A 20,664-nucleotide genomic window follows, 5' to 3' on the forward strand; every position below is an offset into this window, starting at 1 on the left:
CTGACAACCATTTCTTCCATCGCATGTTGACATTAATTTACACCCCATGGTCGACGTGTTAAATCTAATTGAATATTTTTTTCTTTAAGTAAATCGAATCTTTCAAAAATATCTTAAAAGGTTTGACTTAAGTACAAAAGGCTGGGGCATACATTTTACATGTACATTAATCAGTTTTCAATTAATCAGTTAAATGTTCCTTAGCTCCATGTGTAATTTTGCTTTTTATTTTGACGATTCATTGCATAAAGGCTAGCGATCTGTGATTTCTTTACTTCAACCACAATTGATTTAAATGCACAAGCTTTGCGCTTTTCACACACAAATAAACCCGTTTTCAACACAAATTTTCCGAAACACATTTTTTTTTCATCACAGACTTTTACCATGGCTATACCAATTTTAAACTTTTAAAGAGAATCTTCCGAATCATAAGGATAGAATTATTTAGTAAATGAAATGGATAACCAGGATTCAACATCGATAAATGTAGGTAACTCGGCACGTGTAAACTTCATAAGTGACTTGTGTGCTGCACAATGCCTATTTATATTGATAGTAAAGTTGAAAAAATAATTCAAGATTTTAAAGCAATGAACTTAATTTGTTTTATAATCCATTCAAAACCAATTGTATTTGTAGAACACTGCTTCTCACCATCAATCAGTTCTCTTCATGTGCTGAGGATTATTTGAGCTTCCTGTGTAGTAAACAATCTTCTGTGCTGTGCTGGCATGCATCCCTCAGGATATAAGAAGTATTTTTTTTAATATTCTTGTTGTGTAATAATTGCCTAATGTTATAGTTAGGAGACATAGATCATTTAAAAGCATACCAGTGGAAGTACGTTTTCTTTTTCCATGTAATCCACCTCCTGGATAATTGGACCCTCACTTCCATCAATTTCCCTGACCTAATGAAAGAAAAATACACCATAAAACACATCATAAAAAACTGTACCTAAATGCAAATCTTTCTAAATTGTCAAAGATATTTGTATCATGAATTGATTTACAAAAAGCATTGAAAACACACCTCTTCATCCACATTTCTCATAACACTCTCTATTACTCTAACTATCTTGACTGCATCAGTTTTCTTCTGAGTTAACATATAATATGTGTCTTGCGTTGACGGGCGGTGGCTCATTTGTTGGGCCAAAATGTCACGGGCCAGTGGGTACTTAGATCTAACCTATAAGGAGAAGGTATGCTTATATGATATCTATCTATCTATCTATCTATCTATCTATCTATCTATCTATCTATCTATCTATCTATCTATCTATCTTATAGCTAACTTACTGAAGTAGCCGTGGCCTTCCTCAGCTGAGTTTCCGAAATGGCCTATTTTTGCTCTGCAGCCTTCTAAATTGATTTGATGGCTTTATTCACCGAGGATTGGTTCAAAGCAGAGGGGCTGGCTGTCTTTGATGGGTACGTCAGGAAAACCGCCGACTCTTCTCCTCCTCATGCTCACTGTTGAAGCCGGGCAACCTCGATCTGATCTTGGACAAATAGATATCCATGAACCTCCATAGTTCCTCGGAAAAAACGAGGGTAATGGGTGCTATATGGCCAGTCTTGTGATGTGCAATCTGAAAAAATATTGTTAAAAGATCCTGATTCTTTCTTATTAGAAATAACATTCTACCTTAGAAATTCCCACTCCCTAACTTCCCATTCAGTAAAAAAGAAAATGAAGGACGAAAAAACTCACAACTGCCACATGGCTTTTATCTTTTTTCTTGATGTGCCTTATTTCAATGTTAACTAAGGCGCCCACCCTCTGCCCATTATTTATAAGGACGGTACAGTAACCTTTAAAATTACCAGAAAGTAGGATATGTGTTCAATTTACAAAATATAACAAGATTGTAAGTGTCTACAATACTTGGTTAGTCAAACCAGAAGTCTCTGTCGAGACTGAAGCTCTACTGGTTTGTACTTATAGCAAAGGACGAGAAAAGTACTTAGGCAGTTGGAAATTGAAACTTTTCAACAGCAATTAATAGAATAACTAGGAGACTTATTGTTCAAAGAACAATAAGAGGTCTTTCCACCTTCTTTGAATTTCAATTTTTTTTTTAAATTAAATTCCATGAATAAGAAACCAAAATTGTCTTAAAGGATAGCAAAAATTAAAAATAAAAAAAAAATGAAATGACCTTGACCTTTGACCTTGATAAAATATTCAAGGTCAAAGGTCAAGGGTCACAATGCAATTGACCCTATGCTTCTACCACTTATAGTTTTCAAGTTATAAGGTTTAATAGTAAGTACAAAGAAGTTAGAGGGCAATAACTCATATGAGGGGTCATCAGATCCTTTTGCACTTATACAATGAAGTTAGGCCTAAAGACCCTTAAGACATTAGTGAAGGTTTGATGTCGAAACGGTCTACGGTTTCAGAGGAGTAGCGATAACAAGGTTTTTTGCACAAGGGGCAATACCTTTTAAAGGAATTAATCTTAGGGGACAAGAATGAAATCTTTGAAACAGTTTTAAGAGTACATATTAATGGAGCATAGACATTAAGTATATGTTAAAAGACAAAAGAGATATAAAAAGAGCTAAATTTCTCAGTTTTGGAATGACCTTGACCTTTGACCTTTCAATAAATTTCAAGACCAAAGGTCAATGAATCTTATGCAGTTGCTCCCATGTCTCTACGACTTGTTGTTTTGAAAATTTTTAATTATTTGTAAAATTCAAAAACTTTCAGGGGCAATAACTCATTGAAGGGGTCAATAAATACTTTTCCAATTGATCAATGAAGTGTCTAGTAAATTAGTTGAAGACATTAGTGAAGGTTTCATTTCTCTACAGTTTATGGTTTCGGAGGAGTAGTGATAACAAGCTTTTTTCCGAAAGGGGATAACTCCGAAAGAGGTCATAGTTCATATACTCAGGGTCAACTGCAAAAATCTTTTACGGAGTACATTCTTATGAACTTAAAATCTTTTCGATAAATCTTGAAACTCAAAATCACACGGCGGAAAAATAATAAAAAATAAAAAGGAAAAAAAGAAACAGAAGGAAATCAATAGGTCTTTCCACAGAAAGGTGGAAAGACCTAATGATCCTTGATTAAGTCTCTTTATGTTCTTAGTGTAGTCTACTTTCATGCCACATTATATTATAATCAGACTAAAACTGTATTTGGAGTAGCATTTTGAGAGTATTTAACAGAAATTTCTATTTTTAGTAATCATGGCAACACCATTCATTGAAGTGAAAAACTGATATATAGAATCTATGTACCTTAGTGTAGTCTACTTGTGTGCCAAGTTATATTGAAATCAGACCAAAACTGTAGGAGGAGTAGCATTTTGAAAGAATTTCACAGAAATTTCTATTTTTAGTAACCATGGCAACACCGTTCATCAAAATCAAAAACGATATACAGAATTATGTATCTTAGTGTAGTCTACTTGTGTGCCAAGTTATATTGAAATCAGACCAAAACTGTAGGAGAAGTAGCATTTTGAATGTTTTTAAAAGAATGTCTATTTTTAGTAACCACGGCAACACCGTTCATCAAAATCAAAAACCGATATACAGAATTATGTATCTTAGTGTAGTCTACTTGTGTGCCAAGTTATATTGAAATCAGACCAAAACTGTAAGAGGAGTAGCAATTTGAAAGAATTTCACAGAAATTTATATTTTTAGTGACCACGGCAATACCGTTCATCGAAATCAAAAACCGATACACAGAATTATGTATCTTAGTGTAGTCTACTTGTGTGCCAAGTTATATTGAAATCAGACCAAAACTGTAGGAGGAGTAGCATTTTGAAAAATTGGTAAACAGACAGACAGACGGACGACGGACGCATTACTATCGCATAAGCTCTTCTGGTCTCTGACCAGTAGAGCTAAAAATCATGTCACGACTAAATAAGGGCGACTTGAGTGATTTCAAGATGTCGCAACTCCTGATTGGTCCTTATTTTTGTCGAATGCGCATCAACCTTAAATTTTTTTTGCCTTATTATTGTACGGTTTACCTAGATGAAAGAAAAACAGTCATATTTCCACTTAAATTCCCTGTATTTTCAAGAAATACAAAAAAATGTATATTCATAACCCTGGGGTTAGAAAGTGTAAAATGTAACATAAACATTTTGTGAACCTTATGCACTGATGTAATTGCAGCAAAGTAGAATATGTGTTGAATTTACAAAATTTAACATGATTGTAACTGACCACAAAACTCGGTTAGTCGAAAAATCATGTTGCGACTAAACAAGAGCCACTTAAATGATTTCGAGATGTCGCAACTCCTGATTGGACCTTATTTTTGTCGATTATGCATCGATCTTAAATTTTTGTCCCCCGCTTGAAAAGTGGGGGATATTAATTTGGGTTTGTCCGTCCGTCCGTCTGTCTTTCTGTCTGTCAGTAACGCTTTCGTTTCCACACGATATCTCGAGAACCCTTTGAGCTTTTGCAATGAAATTTAGCATAGCAACTCCCTATGGTCTAAAGAAGAACTTGATTTTGAGGTCAAAAGGTCAAAGTTTAAGGTCGTAAATTTACACATTCTGTCTGTGTGTAACACTATCATTTCCGGGCGATAATTCAAGACGATTTTGAGCTTATTCAATGTAATTTTATACCAAATCTCCCTAGGACCTCTCTCACCCCTCTCAAAGTGCCCCGCCCCGTTTGCTTTATTAGTATTTATAGTATTACATGTCGCTATTTTTAGCACAGGGGCATGAGGAGAGTTATTGCGTATAAAACAGGTTCTCGGCGGACTTTATGTTCTTATTACATCTATTAGAACTGTTTAATAAAGGCTAAATAAATCGTGTTTGTGTAAAATATTGACAATACCGAACATGAATATATACATGAATGTGACTTCACTTCTGCATACATGTATACTTGACTCCATGTAAAGCGATTCCGTGGTCTAGTGGTATGTTTCTCGTTTCCAATGTGAGAGGTCCCGAATTCAAGTCCCGGACTGACTTTTTTTTTTACTAAATAATAGTGTTCAGCACGCGAAATGAAAAAATTACGAGGTCTGGCTTGTACAAACTCATAAAATCATCATTACAGTGTGATAAATATTCCATAAAAAAAGAATCTATACACATAATAAAGAATAAGCAATTAAATCTTTATATCCATAATGGTATACATGTATTTTATGTATTTAAAACTTCTCTAAACCGGCCAGCTGCCGGACTGAATAAAATAGCCGGACTGGAGGGGTGGCCGGTTTCCCGAGAATCTAACATACTGAAGAAATGCAGAACTATGTGACAGATGCTAGGAAAAATATATAATTGGTGTCTGTTATAATTATCTGTCAACATATTATTTTAAGGTCTAAAAAAAGGAACTTATTATTAGTGATGATAAATTCGACATGCATATCTGAGCAAAACTTCTGTTATTTTAATCATGAAATGTATATTTTGGTAAACAAATTAATAAATTTTTTTTCTTAGCATTATTTAACAGTGCCCAATTTTAAGGCCGCTTATGTGTATTTAAAAGGATGATGCAATATGGCGTGTGATAATTTGTTGACTCATTCTGTGATTTAATTTTATTAGTTGCTTGATATTTTATTACTTCAAGTTTAATCAATGTTTATCATATGTGCACACCTTAGACCGGCCATTTACGTAGTCTGGCACTATGACTACCCCTTCACGACGGATAAACAATAGAAAACCTTATGAGGCCATGTTCAATTTTTCACACCTCTGACTTCTCGTGGGAGGCTATTTTTCACACCTCCGGCCGGTCATTATTACCCCTCTGGCCAATGACAGTTAAATTTCTTGCAATAAAAAAATGGCCGGTATGATGAGGGGAAATTTCCTGTGTTTCTTAACTTTTGTTCTTGGAAAAGTGGCCGGTGTCCGGTTTTAAGGGGTGGCCGGTTTTATGAGAGTTTATGTGTAAAGAAATGTTAAGAATTTTGCCGGTGACTTAAAAATTTTGCCGATGTTCAGGGAGAACCGGTTTCCAGAGGGGCCGGTTTGGAGAAGTTTCACTGTATTTTATTTGCTTCAGTATACATGCATGTAATACATTTAATAATTCTACAAATTCAGTGAGGGGGATCCAACTCTTCCCTCTCCCTCCCCCGAACTGCGCATGTTTTACTTTTTCCTTAAGCGGGGGGACACAAATTCTCTGAATTAGCTTGTTTGCTTTATTATTGTACGGTTTACCTAGACGAAGGAAAAACAGTCTTGTTTCTAATTAAATTCTCTGTATCTTCAAGTAATACTAGAAAAATGTATTTTCGTTGGGACTTCGAAAAATTCACCTAAAATGCTACTTATCTCTGAGCAGAGGTCATCTGGAGGGAAACTGTCAAATATTTCTTTTTATTTCAGGTTATTCATATTAAATGAAGGTTGTTTTTTCTTTTATATCAAATATAAATTGAACAATATGCAAACATTTGCCATAAAGGGAAATTTAAATATCACTTCACTTATCTCTTTTAAATAAAAGTAATTTTTTTTTAAATATCCAGTTAAAATTGAAAATAGGACCCAAAAAGGAAAAGTCACAAAAAATTATGTTACATTTTACACTTTTTTTTCTGTCCATACTCAGTAAATAGCCCCTAAAGGTCATTTAGAAAACGCTACAGTTTGTGTTCGTCACAATGACAATGTCCTCTAATCAGGGTTATGAGCTCTCTCTATAAATAGAGCTAACCCAGACCAAACCAATTCTCTCTTTACATGATATACAAAATTATGTAACATTTTACACTTTTCAAACCCTACTTATTTTATAGCCACAAAAATTTATGCCACAGTTTTTGAGGTTTTTAAATAATTTTAAGGGCCACAAAGAGTTTTTCTGTAGCACTTAAAATTACCCAGGGGGTTAGATTAAAAAAGTGTAAAATGTATCATAGATAAATGTTTTGGTAAAAGGTTAGGGTAAGGGATACTTTTCAGGAAACGCCTTTTTTGCCCAATTTAAGTAAGCTACAGCCAAGAAAACCCAAAAATCTAAAACGGTTTTTAAGCAAGTTATGCTATAAGACGTTAAGAATTTTCAAAACATTGAGAAAAATGTGGAGTTGGGTATACCCCAAGATATGAAAATTTTTATTCGATTTTTATTCCGTTTTTTTTTCTTACATGGGGTTAGAATACGTTTTGAAACAAACCATTGAGGGGTTTAGCTACAATCCTAAACCCAATATTTAACCCGATAACCCCATTCGTTAATAAGCCCAAATGAATTATGTTACAATTTACACTTTTCATTTTTCAGACCCTAGGGTTACATATTTAAACCTAGGGTTAGGAATAAATAATAATTTATTTTTGTTATTTCGGTCGTAAACTACTAGAAAATAATCTCAAATAATTCCCAAAATACTTTAAAAATAATATAGGAAGTCTTAAAGTTTATGTTACAAAAAGTGTAAATAAGCCCATAAATTAGGGTCAGAGGACATAGCACGACCTAATCACAGAGCGATTGATATTTTGTTTACATATTTCTGTCACGGTGCAAATTGTTTTGAAATATTTATAAGTTAATAACGATGAAAAAGATAAAATGATAAACAATATTGATATTTTACAATCACGAGATGTACAATAAATCTTCTTTTGATATGAATAAGGTTTTGAATACTGTTAGTCCGAAATATCTTGCGTTTTTAAGGCTTTTTTTACGATTTTGATATTTTACGTGCCAGGAAAACGTCGGAACAGGCGCCATTATGAAAAGTGGAAATTTCGCCGTCTTTTCATGAAATTTGGGCAATCCTCTAAAATGATCCTGTTCTGCTGATGTCACACGTGGTCTCCGTATTTTGTGCGATCATTTGGCGTCCCATGTTCATGCTTTATCTTTTTTATAGGTTTGATATGGTGCTAGCCCTTTGCGTAACATTTAAAGCTCTTGCACTTGTAGACTGTTGTACACCTGTTTCCAATCGCCCATTTTCTTTTTTGCTCGTTGCAGCATTTTTAATAAGGGTCAATTATGATATAAAACAAGATTCAAAATATCTTTTGATGCCTCTTTGTGCCTGAAGGAATTTTATCAGAAAGCAACAAATTGAAATTAAGATAAAAATTTGGGTGGAGGAGCCCGGTGGCATTTTGCAAAATAGGGTACTTTTATCTGCGAAATTTCCCTCTCCCGACCGACTGACTAAAAATGACCTGACTCAAAACTTTCTATTTACATTCAAGATCAGGATGTTTTTTCTTTGTATTTCTCTTATCCCGTAAACAAATATGGTTAATTTTCTGGATAAGATATTTTACAACCTACCTACCGACCCAACAGTTTTACACTGGGACCGAGTGGGCGAACAAACATTATTTAAAAATAGCTTTATTCATTCTACTTATATAAACAAAAGTCTAGTTTATATATCAAAGATTCTTGATTAAAGTTTTATTTTATATATATATCATCGGACCTAAAGGTAGGGACATTTAATTCTGCAATAGTATTCAAGTAGATGGGTAATCCCTTGAAAAGATTGATATAATGTCGGCACATTTTTTTTCTAATAATTTTATTATTATTTTTTAGTTTGTTACTTCGCTGGAGTTTGGTACGTGAATGGCGATGAATTTCCTCACCACAATAGCTGTGACACTTGTCGATGCAGAAACGGATATGCAGATTGTACCTCTAAGCCAGAATGTAATACCGGTAATTAGATCAAAACTGCAGGAAGGTGGTCTCCTTGGAGAAATAAAATGAAATGTAATTGATCAATAAATTTTCTTCTTCTCAGAGAAGTACTCATATCTGCTGTTCATCTGTGTCTTATAATTATTTGTACACTGCAGTTAAAAGTAAAGCGATTTGATCTGTAATTTTAACTTTTATGATCAGTTTAACTAAAATAAAGTATTTATTTCTAAAGAAATAACTCGGTACTGTAAAATATTTAGAATTATATAAGGAAACATTTTCTGGCATCTCTAAGAGCATGTAAATAGTACGTATATTTCAAATGTGAACAACAGAAGTTTATAAATGTTTTTTAGCTCTGTCATTGAAAAATAAATGGCAATTTTGCAACCGGAAATTTTGACATCGCTTTATGTTACAATATGTGTTTATGAAACACTGATGCCCCCGTATCGCAACATAGCGAAGTTTGTGTGATTGGGTTCTTACCAGGGATATTATATACAGTATATAACTTTTTCTCTTACTCTGTCTGAGTTAATGTTTTGAATTATAATTATAGGGCCGCTCTGAGGGAAAATCACACTGTATTAAAATTTTTCTTATCTAGAGACGGTCTATTTGCACCGTGTTTCTCCTCTTAGATTCTTATTGATTGATAAGAACTGGGTATCTCAATCTTTTTCAGATTTACAATATCCAGAATTTAACATCAATTTCCTAGAAATAATGCCACTGGTGATTCTATTCTTATCCCTACTACTTTATTCTTTTCTCTCAGCTTATGATTCAGCTGTCGGCTTCTTCAGGTAACTTCTGAATGCCAGATTTCCCAATATTTTGCTTTATATAGACCCTTGGACTGGTCTATTCCAAGGGTAGTCAGGTCAATCCACTATTTTAGGTCGTCTGTGTGCGTTTATTTACACGCCCCTTAATCATTACTTTACCAACGCCTCTATTATCATGCGTCCTTATGTGAGTTGATTCAAAACTAAACATTTTTGTTTCATAATTTATTTAAATTATTATTTTACATACTCTGAACCTCTTTAGGATTCAGGGAACACCGTTGTTTTAAAGAACCTACTCCATATCAAACCGTTTTTTTATCACACAAAAAATTAGGTACAAAAGTGACTATATAGAATCCCCATCATAAAGATTTTTCAGTCAAACCAAATCTCTTCTTCTAGTCTCTCTATTGATTCACCGTTCTTTTGATACTTTTTATACTTTTTCAGATGACGTATTATTTTTTCTCATGACTCTTAATCTCTATGTTTCGACGTCAGTTGTATAACATTTTACTTTACAAAAAGGACAGTGCTGAATATCCGAGGACGCTTTTAGAGTCTTGAGTATTATAGTACCCCTTTTTTCATCGTCTGTTTCAACCTCAAGCAACTCTCTAGGAACTGTTTCCATGGTCCGTCTTTTTACTCCTGGTAGACAGGGAGCAGTCCTCTGTATGAGTCCTTCCAACCTCTAAATCTGTCTCCTCGAAAATAAGGTCTCCTGGATCCTGGATCCTCCACCTTATTCTCCTCAACTGTATTCTCAGGGGACTTCCTCTGAGACTTTTCCATTGACCCCGACTGTATGGTTCCTTCTGGCTCTTTCAAATAACGGGTTCTGTACAAGTGTCTAGTAAGCATAGCTTTTTTACCAAAGGTATGAGCACACTGCTCACATTTGAACTTTCCTTTGTAACAATCAGACAAACCACAAACCAAATTATCAGTGGGACTGATACGAGGCGGCCAATATAGCTTTGATTTTTTCCCTGATTAGACTTCAACTTTCGCCTCTTTGTTATCATCCTGAGATGTGATACGTGCATCTGACTTGAACATGCGATTTCCCTTCTTTTAAGTCTAGATATTGTTTCTTGTTTATTAACACAGTAACATTCAATATATCCTTGTAAATGCATTTCATTTCATAACAGCATGGCATTCAAATTCACTATCACCAAGTCGAAGTGAAAAATTCCACCCATGGGTGTTCCATCTGCACCTAGAATCTCTAGTCCACAATCCCTTTCACTTTCTATTTCATTGTATAGTCTATCGGCTAAAATTAGATTACATGAAACATGATTCACCAAAGCATCGATAAACAAGTCATCTTCTTTTTATACCCCCCGCAAACGAAGTTGGGGGGGGGGGGTTATAAGAATCAGCTTGTCCGTCCGTCCGTCTATCTGTGCAAACGTGTCTGGTCCATTTCTTTCTTACGTAGAAACATTAGAATCTACTACTTAACACATAGATTGCTCATGACCTAAGGGTGTGTCAAAACCTTGACCCAAGGTCATATGAGGAAGTACAAGGACACTGGAAGACACATTGCATAATTTGTGTGTGGTCCATATCTTTCTTATGAATAAACTTGGTGAGTTCCTATTTCACACTAAGATTGCCCATGATTTCAGAATGTGTTATGACCTTGATCCACTGTCATTTGGGCAAGTTCAAGGTCATTGGAAGAAAAATTTCATAATTCGTGTCCGGTCCATATCTTTCTAATTGATAAATTTGGTAAGTTTCCATTTCACACAAATATTGCTCATGACCTAAGGGTGTGTCATGACCTTGACCCAGGTCATTTGGGCAAGTTCAAAGTCACTGAGAGAATAATTTCATAATTTGTGCCCGGTCCATATCTTTTTTTATGGATAATCTGGGTAAGTCTTATTTCAGATTTCTCTTGACCTTAGGGTGTGTCATGACTTCGATGCAAGATCATCTGTGCAAGTTCAGGGTCATTGAAACAAAAAGTTCATGATTCATGTTTGGTACATATCTTTCTTATGGAAAAAACTTGGTAAGCTCCTGTTTTACAGAAAGATTGCTTCTGTCTTGAGGGTGTTCCAGGTACTTGAACCCAGGTTATTTGTGCAAATTCATGGACACTGGTAGAAGAAAGTTCATAATTTGTGCCCGGTCCATATCTTTCTTATGGATAAACTTGGAGGGTTCCTCATTCACACAAAGATTGCTTATGACCTGAGAGTGTGTGATGACTTTGACCCAAAGTCATTTGTGCAAGTTCAAGAACACTGACAGGAATACTCTGGAGTTATTGTCCGCTGAATACTTAGATGTCCTGCCAATAAAGAATCATGTGATAACTTAATGGTTCATGAGCAAAAACTTCTCTGGAAATATAAGCTGAGAAAATACATTATTGACGTTGTCGTCATTCGCTACAAACTCTCGATAAGCAATCCATTCTTTTTATACAATTTGATCTTACCGTTTTTCTATTGGTAATCAGTATTATGTTCTGCATAAACCCAAATCTTGATAAGTGGTGGATCCTCCTCTTCTGCAGCCCTGATCCAGTGTGGTTCTATCACGTCTGTGATTATGTCGAGTACCTCCAGACGTGGATAAGGCTTCTCTCTGTCCAGTTTCTGCTGTGTCGTTTCTACTGTGTTGACTTACCAATTCTCGGGTACTTTGCCTGGAAGTCTTGCACCAGAACATTTTCTCTTATCAAACCATACACTTGATTTTTCGTACACCATACCTTGTTAGAACCACTCAAATAGGGAGTATCAATGAACACTTCCGCCACAGGAACTGTAATTTTAGATCCGTCAGCTAAGACACACCTGTTACTTACCGTCTACAAAATCTTCCTCACTTACTTTGGATTTCCGGACAACAATTCCACTGCAACCAGTATCCCGAAAAACTGTCACAGGATACCTGTTAATATAGCCCGCAGAGATAGGCATGGAACAGTTTGCAGACTTAGTACAAGCAGAAGTAGGTGTAGATGGCGACATGTTCACCATCGTATCTACTATAGAATTTGATGGTAACGTACCTAAAAAACAGAATGGTTTTCCATCTCTTTATGCAGCGGATGATTCTCCTTCAGTTCCCACTTCAGATACACTAGCAACAACCGCTTTGGCTTTACATTTTGAAGCAATATGCCCCAATCTGTTACACTTAAAGCATCTTCTATCTGACTTTGGTACAAACTTACCAGTTTTTGTTGTTGTACATTGTCTTTGTTCTGAGTACTGGTGCATGTTTTCTTGATTGGTTCTTGTTTTTTCTTTAATAAGCCCTTCCTTTTATCTACTGCCTGGACTAAGCTCATGTTTCTAGCATCTTTCAATTGGTCTGCAAGATCTGCCATTTTTGAAAAACTCTCTGGAATGCGTTTTTTCAGAAATAAACGTAAATCTTGACTGCAAATATGTACAAACTGGTCACGCAACATGAAATCGTAAAAACCGTGAAATGTTTTTGATGCTTTTGCCATTTCATTCATCTTTCAAAATAGCTACTATAGCTACTTAGGCGAACTGAAAATTGAGCAAAAGTTTCTAATTGATCAGGTCTACAAGATCTAAACTTCTTGAACGCGTCATCTGTCAGTACAAATCGTCTCAGTAGAGCTTTTTTCAAATTCTTATAGTCTAAGACATCAGTTTTGAACATTAACGGGCAAACATCTAGAGATTTACCCTGTAAAAGTGCACTTAAATTAACAGCCAAATCCTCTTCACGCCATTTGTGTGCTTCTGCATACCTTTCGAACCGGAGAAGGAAATTGTCCATCTCATCGTGAAGTTTATGAAATACAGGAAGCTTTGGAGGTGTTACTCGACCTTGACTGTAATAAGATTGCATCTTTGCTAGTATTTACTTCCTGTGTTTCAAACTTTCATCTGCTCAATCTCATACCAATATCTCACCTTCTCTAACTCTAATGACACTTTCTCTTTCTCAGTCTCACAATTGAGTCTTTTCTTTTCAAATTCTCTCTACGTATGTCTCTCATCTCTTTGAATAGCGTGTTGTTCCCTTTTAACCCTAATGACTCCATATTCTTTTAAGAATGTCCATTTTCTTATATTGATATGGAAATGAGTTAAATGACATAAACCTCACATCACATTGGACATAAACTAGAACTATCCAAACGGGACAAAATACATAATTTTCTCATGTTAATGATCAAGCTTTAAGGATGTTGAACCAACTGTTCTTTTAATTGATTTATTTACAACAAAATTTCTTTCAAATTTTGAAACATTATATTTAATAAACCAAAATATACAACATATACTGGGTAACTGTCAATGATCAGCTCGGCGAGGACGGTTGTCCTTAATTCCGATACAATTGCTCTCCGGACTCGTATGGAAGTATTTCCTTCTGTCCTGTCGTGGAGGCCTACAAACACATACACACAAGGCAAAGGTATACGTCTTGCGCCAAAGACTCTAGATGTGACCGTGTCTGGGACATCAACAAAAAGGATGAGGACCTGTTAATTACGCATGCACAAAATATATAAATAACGTATAAAGAAATATAAAAGATAATGAATCTCAAAAAGCAAAAACAGGTAAGGCCGACTATGTTGGGAAATTCCGAAACTGGTCGTTTTAGAATATTTTCGGCATTTATATATTTAACATCGTTTTAACTCTTAACACAGTTTTAACTTGCAATGTGTAAAGAATGTGTCTACCTCGAGGTATACAATGAATATAGAGTGAGATATTCGCTATTCACTAGTACAACCCAGAGGACGAAAACTATGGAAGATTTTCCAAGTGGTCAATACAGAAACGCAATGAACTCTCACCAGCCAGGAAAGCAATACGAATTTGCTGTTGAAAGTAGTTCAACAAGTACCTCTAAAGCTACAACCAAGAGGAGCAGAGCGACGAAAGTAAAAACCAGAACTAATTTGATTCGCGAATCAAATAACAGGAGTATATATAGAGATACAACAGTACCAAAGACTATATTTCACTGGAAGCGAATTAGATAACAGGGGTATATATAGAGAGACGTATATATCATTCTTAAAGGTCCAAAAAGGGGACGATTTTCCCGGGAAAAGGGTTAACGTTTTCTTTGGGGAAGAGATTTAACAAAACTGGGGCTTGGTTTTTTTATTGTTGTTCTTTTTTTGAAAAGCGAATCAAACTAGAAAACTGACCAGTCAGCAAGGGCCCCGCCATGTGGTAGAATTATAAGGGTGCAGCTTATGGAATGATTAAAAAATATATGACGAATGAGGAACAGCATCTGTATTCTTAAAATTTTAAGATAATTCCTGAATATCCAAAAACCTGTAAATAATATCCTTGTATTTATTTTACATATAAGGCAGTAAAGAACAACTCAACACCGAATGTATATCTAAACAATAATGGAGCTTGTGTTATATAAAATGCCAGCCTTCAATGAATGCAAATATAATATCATGAAGGCATGACCTTATTAACTTCAAAACAAACAGCAGTTGCAGACAAAGGTTTTCATTAATCTTAAAGTGACAGATAAAGATTTCTGCAGCAGACTAAATCCCAAGGGAATAATTGTACTTCTCTCTCATCATTTTATTCTTAATTTATGATAAGAACTTTTCAGTAATGATAGAATGAGGTTTTTATCCTACTGCCTTAAAAATTAATAATATTCTAATTAATATATATGAAGCCAAAAAAAAAAAATAAATAAATAAATAAATAAATAAATAAATAAAGTAGGGTATTTCAACAAAAATAAAGTAAAAACATTTATACTTCAATCCACATTTCCGAGTGTTCATAGCATTCCAAATGGACTTAACTTGAAAACAAACTTCATTTGCAGACAGAGGTGGTAATTAATCTCAATGTGACAGATAAAGATAATGCTTTGGATTTTCTTCAGGAGGAAAGCTAATTAATTCCAAGGGACCCATTCACTGCAGTATTCAGTTTACAATGGGAACATTTTCAGAAGTTATCTCTCTTTGCCAATTCATTCTTATATAAAGTTAAGGAATCTACCCCACCACCCAGCTCCAAACCAGAGGACATAGAAAAAGAAACTTAGCATCAAAATATGTCTTTTTGCCTACTGAACTAACATACCAAATTTGAACTAAATTGGACTACAATAAAAAAAGTTATTAGGAAAAAACAGAAAATTTGTGGACGGAAGAATGACAGACAGACAGAGTGATTACTATAGGGCACCCGCAAATCCTTGCGGGGCCCTAATTACTGGAGTAAATATCGATGTAAGTAAATCCCAGAACTAATTTAAAGGTACTTGGACACAGATTTGAAGTTAATATTTTCTCCATAATATCACGAATTATATATTCTAATAGCATTTCACACAAAAAATAATTAAAAATCTTATTTCATTTAAAAGTTATTAAAACTTCAAATTTTTTGGCGGGTTTGATTGACACATCCTGGCACTTTCACATGTTTAACTTTATTCTTAATCCTTCAGAAAAATGGTAATCTTGTTGTGTATTAATGAGAAATATTAAAACTTTAATCCAGAAAAATAATTTTATTCAGAATAGAAATGTTAGAAAACAAAACACCTTCACAAGTATCGTCATTCCGAGCTAAGTCGTGTGTTCAAATCGATCACACTCGTGTTATGTACACAGTTTTTGTAAACAAGGCACGAGCTCTGTTTTTATTTATGTTTAGATTTCACCGGGTGCGTTCTGAATCGTCACAGTCTGCTTACCACAACTGCACAGACTGAGAATATATTGTGAGTTTGTTTTGCTTTCGAACACGTCTACTCTGAATTTTCTGAATTATAGTATCAATATTTTGCATTCATACACAAGATTGCCACTTTTCGTAAGTATTAAGAGTAAAATTAAAATTTGTGAAAGTGTAAGGATGTGTCAATCAAACCCGCCAAAAAAATTAAAGTTTTAATAATTTTTAAATGCAATAAGAGTTTTAAGTAATTTTTGTGTGAAATGCTATTAGAATATATACTTCGTAATATTATAGAGAAAAAAACAGAAAATATTAACTTCAAATCTGTGTCCAAGTACCTTTAATTCGCGAATCAAAAAACAGGAGTACATATATAGGGGTATTTAAATATTACGGTTATACTGTAATCGCTCGGAGTATCATATAGTGTATTAATTGAGATACAATTCAAACAATTACAAACGGTTGAAGATTTTAAAAGCAGTGTATTTTCTTCGGCGGGATGTAAAATGTTATTTTTCGGGAGGTGGGGGTTATATAGAAGCTTCAAAATTTCTTCCATCTTATTGTTATGAATGACTTTATTCCCTTTATTGCTTTGAATGTGGCGAGATATATTTAGGAAAAATGCATAAACGAAATTAACCAAATTATGATTGCAGGTAAAATCCTACATTAAGTATCGATATTTATATGAAGGATTTCACCTTTCATTACAATTTGCTTTATTCCGTTTTTGGAATGTAATAATGTTCAATGTTTTTCCCATGAGAGTGGAGGGGGTATACGATGTAATAATGTTAAATTTTTCTTTCCATCTGAATAGGGGGGGGGGGTATATAGAAACTTGTATGCATAGAAATTTCTTGCACCTTAGTTTTATGGCGTTATTCCGTTTATTGCTTTAAATATGGCGAGATATTTTGTAGAAATGTCTTAATCGGAATAAACCAAAATATTTAAATTACGTACTTCAACCCCATAATGTGGTTCATTCCGTTTATATATTTCAAAAAGGTAATTAACGGAATAAAGCCATAAATGTAAGGTCCTATTATTTCCGAAGAATACAAGTTAACACACATTTAAAAATAACTTTTTCTTTCAATCGTCATATTTTTGTTTATTTCTGGGAGTAATGGAACAACAACGGAACGAAAGTACTGACATAAAAGAAACAGAAATATTTTCTTTCATTATTTGTAGATTGTCATGCAAAATGGAAAGTAAGAACAAAGAAATTTACAAGCAGTGGGTGTTGATTCAGGACATTATTGGTCCGGCAAAAGTTTGGCCGTTGTCTACAAGAAAGCTGTTTTGGACACCATTCCTAAACCATTTTCAACGTATATTGATAGCCACATTTGCTTTCGTAAATGAACCTTATCCCTCTGTTTTAGTGGAATGGGTGTTGCTCATGCATTCGTGCAAAGACAGGGCAGCGGAAAATCAAATCCGTGCATTATTTAGGTTAGTCAGTGTTATTCTTTCAAACGTTAAAAAAAACAAAATTAAAGCGTGCGTTTTCCATACACTACGCAGCCTATTAATGCATTTAAAACAATGTTAGTAATAATTAACACTTACAGATTATTCCAAAGTGGCAAAAATTACAATTTGTATGGTTGGAACGTGTCCATAAAGCAGTGTCAGTATCTGGAAAGGAAAGTCAGACATTAAACCTAAAAGAGCAAGAGAAAATAAAGAATTTAAGAAATAAAACAAATACCCAGATTTACTTTCTTTTAAATTCCTGTGTAATGTTACGCACTTCAAAATATTAATGAAAGTAAAGGCAATTTGTGAAATGGAATTAGGAATTTTAGGTAAATCTTTTCTTGTATGTTTTAAAAAAATAAGTGCCCAGGGGGGACAATTTTGAGAACTACTCTAGCATTGGAAGAATATTCCAATCGTTGACTTGTACTGAAATCATGTGACTGGTGAGTAGTATTTAAGTAGGGGTTTCTGTCTACAAAAACTATATAAGCATTAACCGCCATGGATGATTCGAGAGGAAGCGGAGGGAATTTCAGGGAGAGAAAAACCACTAACGTACTGCAGATGGGTCCAGGAAATGTTGTCAATCCGTTGAACTTTCACACGCAACCACAGGAGATGTTATTTGAATGGTTCCGCATGCATCTGCTGTTGGCTACCACCATTCCGTGTCCAGTGACGCCCTATGATGGAACCATGGTCTTAAAGTCGTCAGCGAGAAATCCTGGAGATGCGATCAACAGATATTTGAAGAACAGACAACACACTAGGTCCAGTACAACAAATTCATTCTTTAACAAACTAATTTAATGATTCAAGACATAGTATTATTTATCAAGAGCTATCTTGACTGTTGTTTACTGAGCAAGTGCTCTAGAATTGCGTACAAGACGACAGCTGTTAACTGGACCTCGTTTATGAGGGAATTTTCCAAAGAGTAATTTTGAGATAACGACCAAGAAGAGGAAACTGTCAGGCACTGTAGAGATTGATGATTCGCTTTTTTGGCAGGAGAGTAAAACATCATAGGGGAGATTCTAACAAAGGACAGAAGGTAATAGCATATATACAAGTAATAAATATAATGCACAATTTATAGTGTTAATTACGTACATATTTAAAACTTACTAATATTAGTACAAAACATCAACAATATTGCAATGTTAGTTAAAAATATTAACAATATGAACAAAAATGTAAAATGTGCATTGGTAAGTGAAGAAAATAGTAATTTTAACAGGGTTAACAATTAGCATACTATTTAAACAATATTAATAAATACCTTTATTATTTTTCCTGCAAATATGGATATTTGGTATGGTTGAGAAATAGAGCAACACAGTCATCATGTATCCAGTGGGGGACAGAACGAAAAACACTCTTCTCCCAATCATCGACAAAGACACATTGAACGTGGTGGTACAATATACAGCGATGGATGGTCCGCTTACTGTTCACTGAACGATATGGGGTATGAGCATTTTACTGTATTACACAAGTACGAGGGCCGTTCAAAAATTACGCGGATTGTGTTATTATTTACTCTTACAGACGTCATAAAGTTATGAAATTTCACAGAAATATGTATCTTAAAGATTCCATTAAATTTTGGGCAAAATTTATGTATTTTTAAAAAATTCTACGAAAATTATCGGTATATTGATATTGCTGATGAAGAGGTACGGAGCACGACAAAAAATTTGAAACTTAGTATGCGAAATCCAAAATTTAACTCATTATTTTTCGACAATTCGCGATATATTTCGACAATTTTCTCAAATGTTTCTTTTAATTGTTATATTATTATGTATTTAGATTTCTGACATGATATTTGAAGTTCTAACAGAAATATAATGATTTTTCTCCGATGCGATTCCCGTGAAAACGACTGTGAAAATGACGTCTCCTGAATTGACGGCGCACCACACTTTTGTTAAATTGCGTGTGATGCTCGAGATATCGCCAACATAGATCCAATATATGCATAATTAAAAATGTAGTAAAACTAGAGTATTCGTGACATTCGTCCACAAATAGCAAAATGAAATTTTAGACCGTTAGACCTCTGTAAAGAGGCTATACGTGAGGACGGGAAGATGATTATCGACGAAAACTTTATTCGAACTGTAAAGAACGTGATTGAGAGTCACCGATATCATACGTACTATATCTCGTAAATATCTGCATTTTTGGTTTTAAAACAAAAAAAAAGAATTTTCTTTACTTGTTTAATAGATTTTAAGCTTGACAAGAAATGGTGTTTGGATGTTGAGTAGATAAGGTAACTAAAACTGTACAGGTACTCTTGGGAAAATGTTGAGAAAATGAAAGCTCAATCACACATTTTTTAATAATGCATGTGACGTCGAAGATTTTGCTGCTCCGTGACTTAATGATATGTCCTGATAAATCACTCAAAATCGATACCACTTTATAACATTTTGATATGAAAATTTGTAGACCATATAAGTAAAGATTCTTTTACATTATGTGTGACATTTTGTCCGATTATGTCGTCAAATATTTTTTCTGTGCAACAAGTCCGCGTAATTTTTGAACGGCCCTCGTATGCATTTAAAAAGAGTTACTTGAACACCAGAACTGGAGAGGAGGAGGAGGTGCACACCAATCAAATAGAGGGTGTACGGAAACATGCAAAGGATCATTTTAAACGGATGTCCGGGACATAGATCACTCAGTTTGAAGGGCATAGTGAAGAGATCATGTGGAGGTCAATGGTCAAGTCCAACGATTAAGAGTTTTGTTCTGTTTTGTTTTGTTTGTTAGATCTGTATACCCCTTGGACCAACCACACCGTGTAGTAGGGCACATATGGGGTTTCGGTTAAGTAACATTTGGGGTTTCAACTCCGAAGCGGTTATTTTTTGCATTTGGAAAATATATTTGTAAAAATCCGTTGCTAATGAAGTCTTCGGGGCCAAATGACATGCGCACGGGTTGTAAGAATGTATTACCTTCCAATTTAGTGCAATA

At 34.5% G+C, this 20,664-nt stretch overlaps 1 long non-coding RNA gene and 1 pseudogene across 1 annotated transcript; one reads left to right on the forward strand and one right to left on the reverse strand.

Moving 5' to 3' along the window:
- Positions 1 to 835: 835 nt before the first annotated feature.
- LOC134259636 (uncharacterized) lies at positions 836 to 1,781 on the reverse strand. Its single transcript, XR_009990391.1, has 4 exons — positions 1,720 to 1,781; positions 1,305 to 1,597; positions 1,036 to 1,194; positions 836 to 913 (listed from the first exon to the last, which is right to left on the reverse strand). It is a non-coding gene; the product is annotated as an uncharacterized LOC134259636 (long non-coding RNA).
- Positions 1,782 to 18,171: 16,390 nt separating this feature from the next.
- On the forward strand, positions 18,172 to 20,426 carry LOC134259632 (uncharacterized; annotated as a pseudogene).
- The last annotated feature ends 238 nt before the right edge of the window (positions 20,427 to 20,664 follow it).

This window comes from Saccostrea cucullata, unplaced genomic scaffold (genome assembly GCF_032062105.1).
Source record: "Saccostrea cucullata isolate Sc308-1 unplaced genomic scaffold, CSIRO_AGI_Scuc_v1 ctg2099, whole genome shotgun sequence".
Classification (NCBI taxonomy): domain Eukaryota; kingdom Metazoa; phylum Mollusca; class Bivalvia; order Ostreida; family Ostreidae; genus Saccostrea; species Saccostrea cuccullata.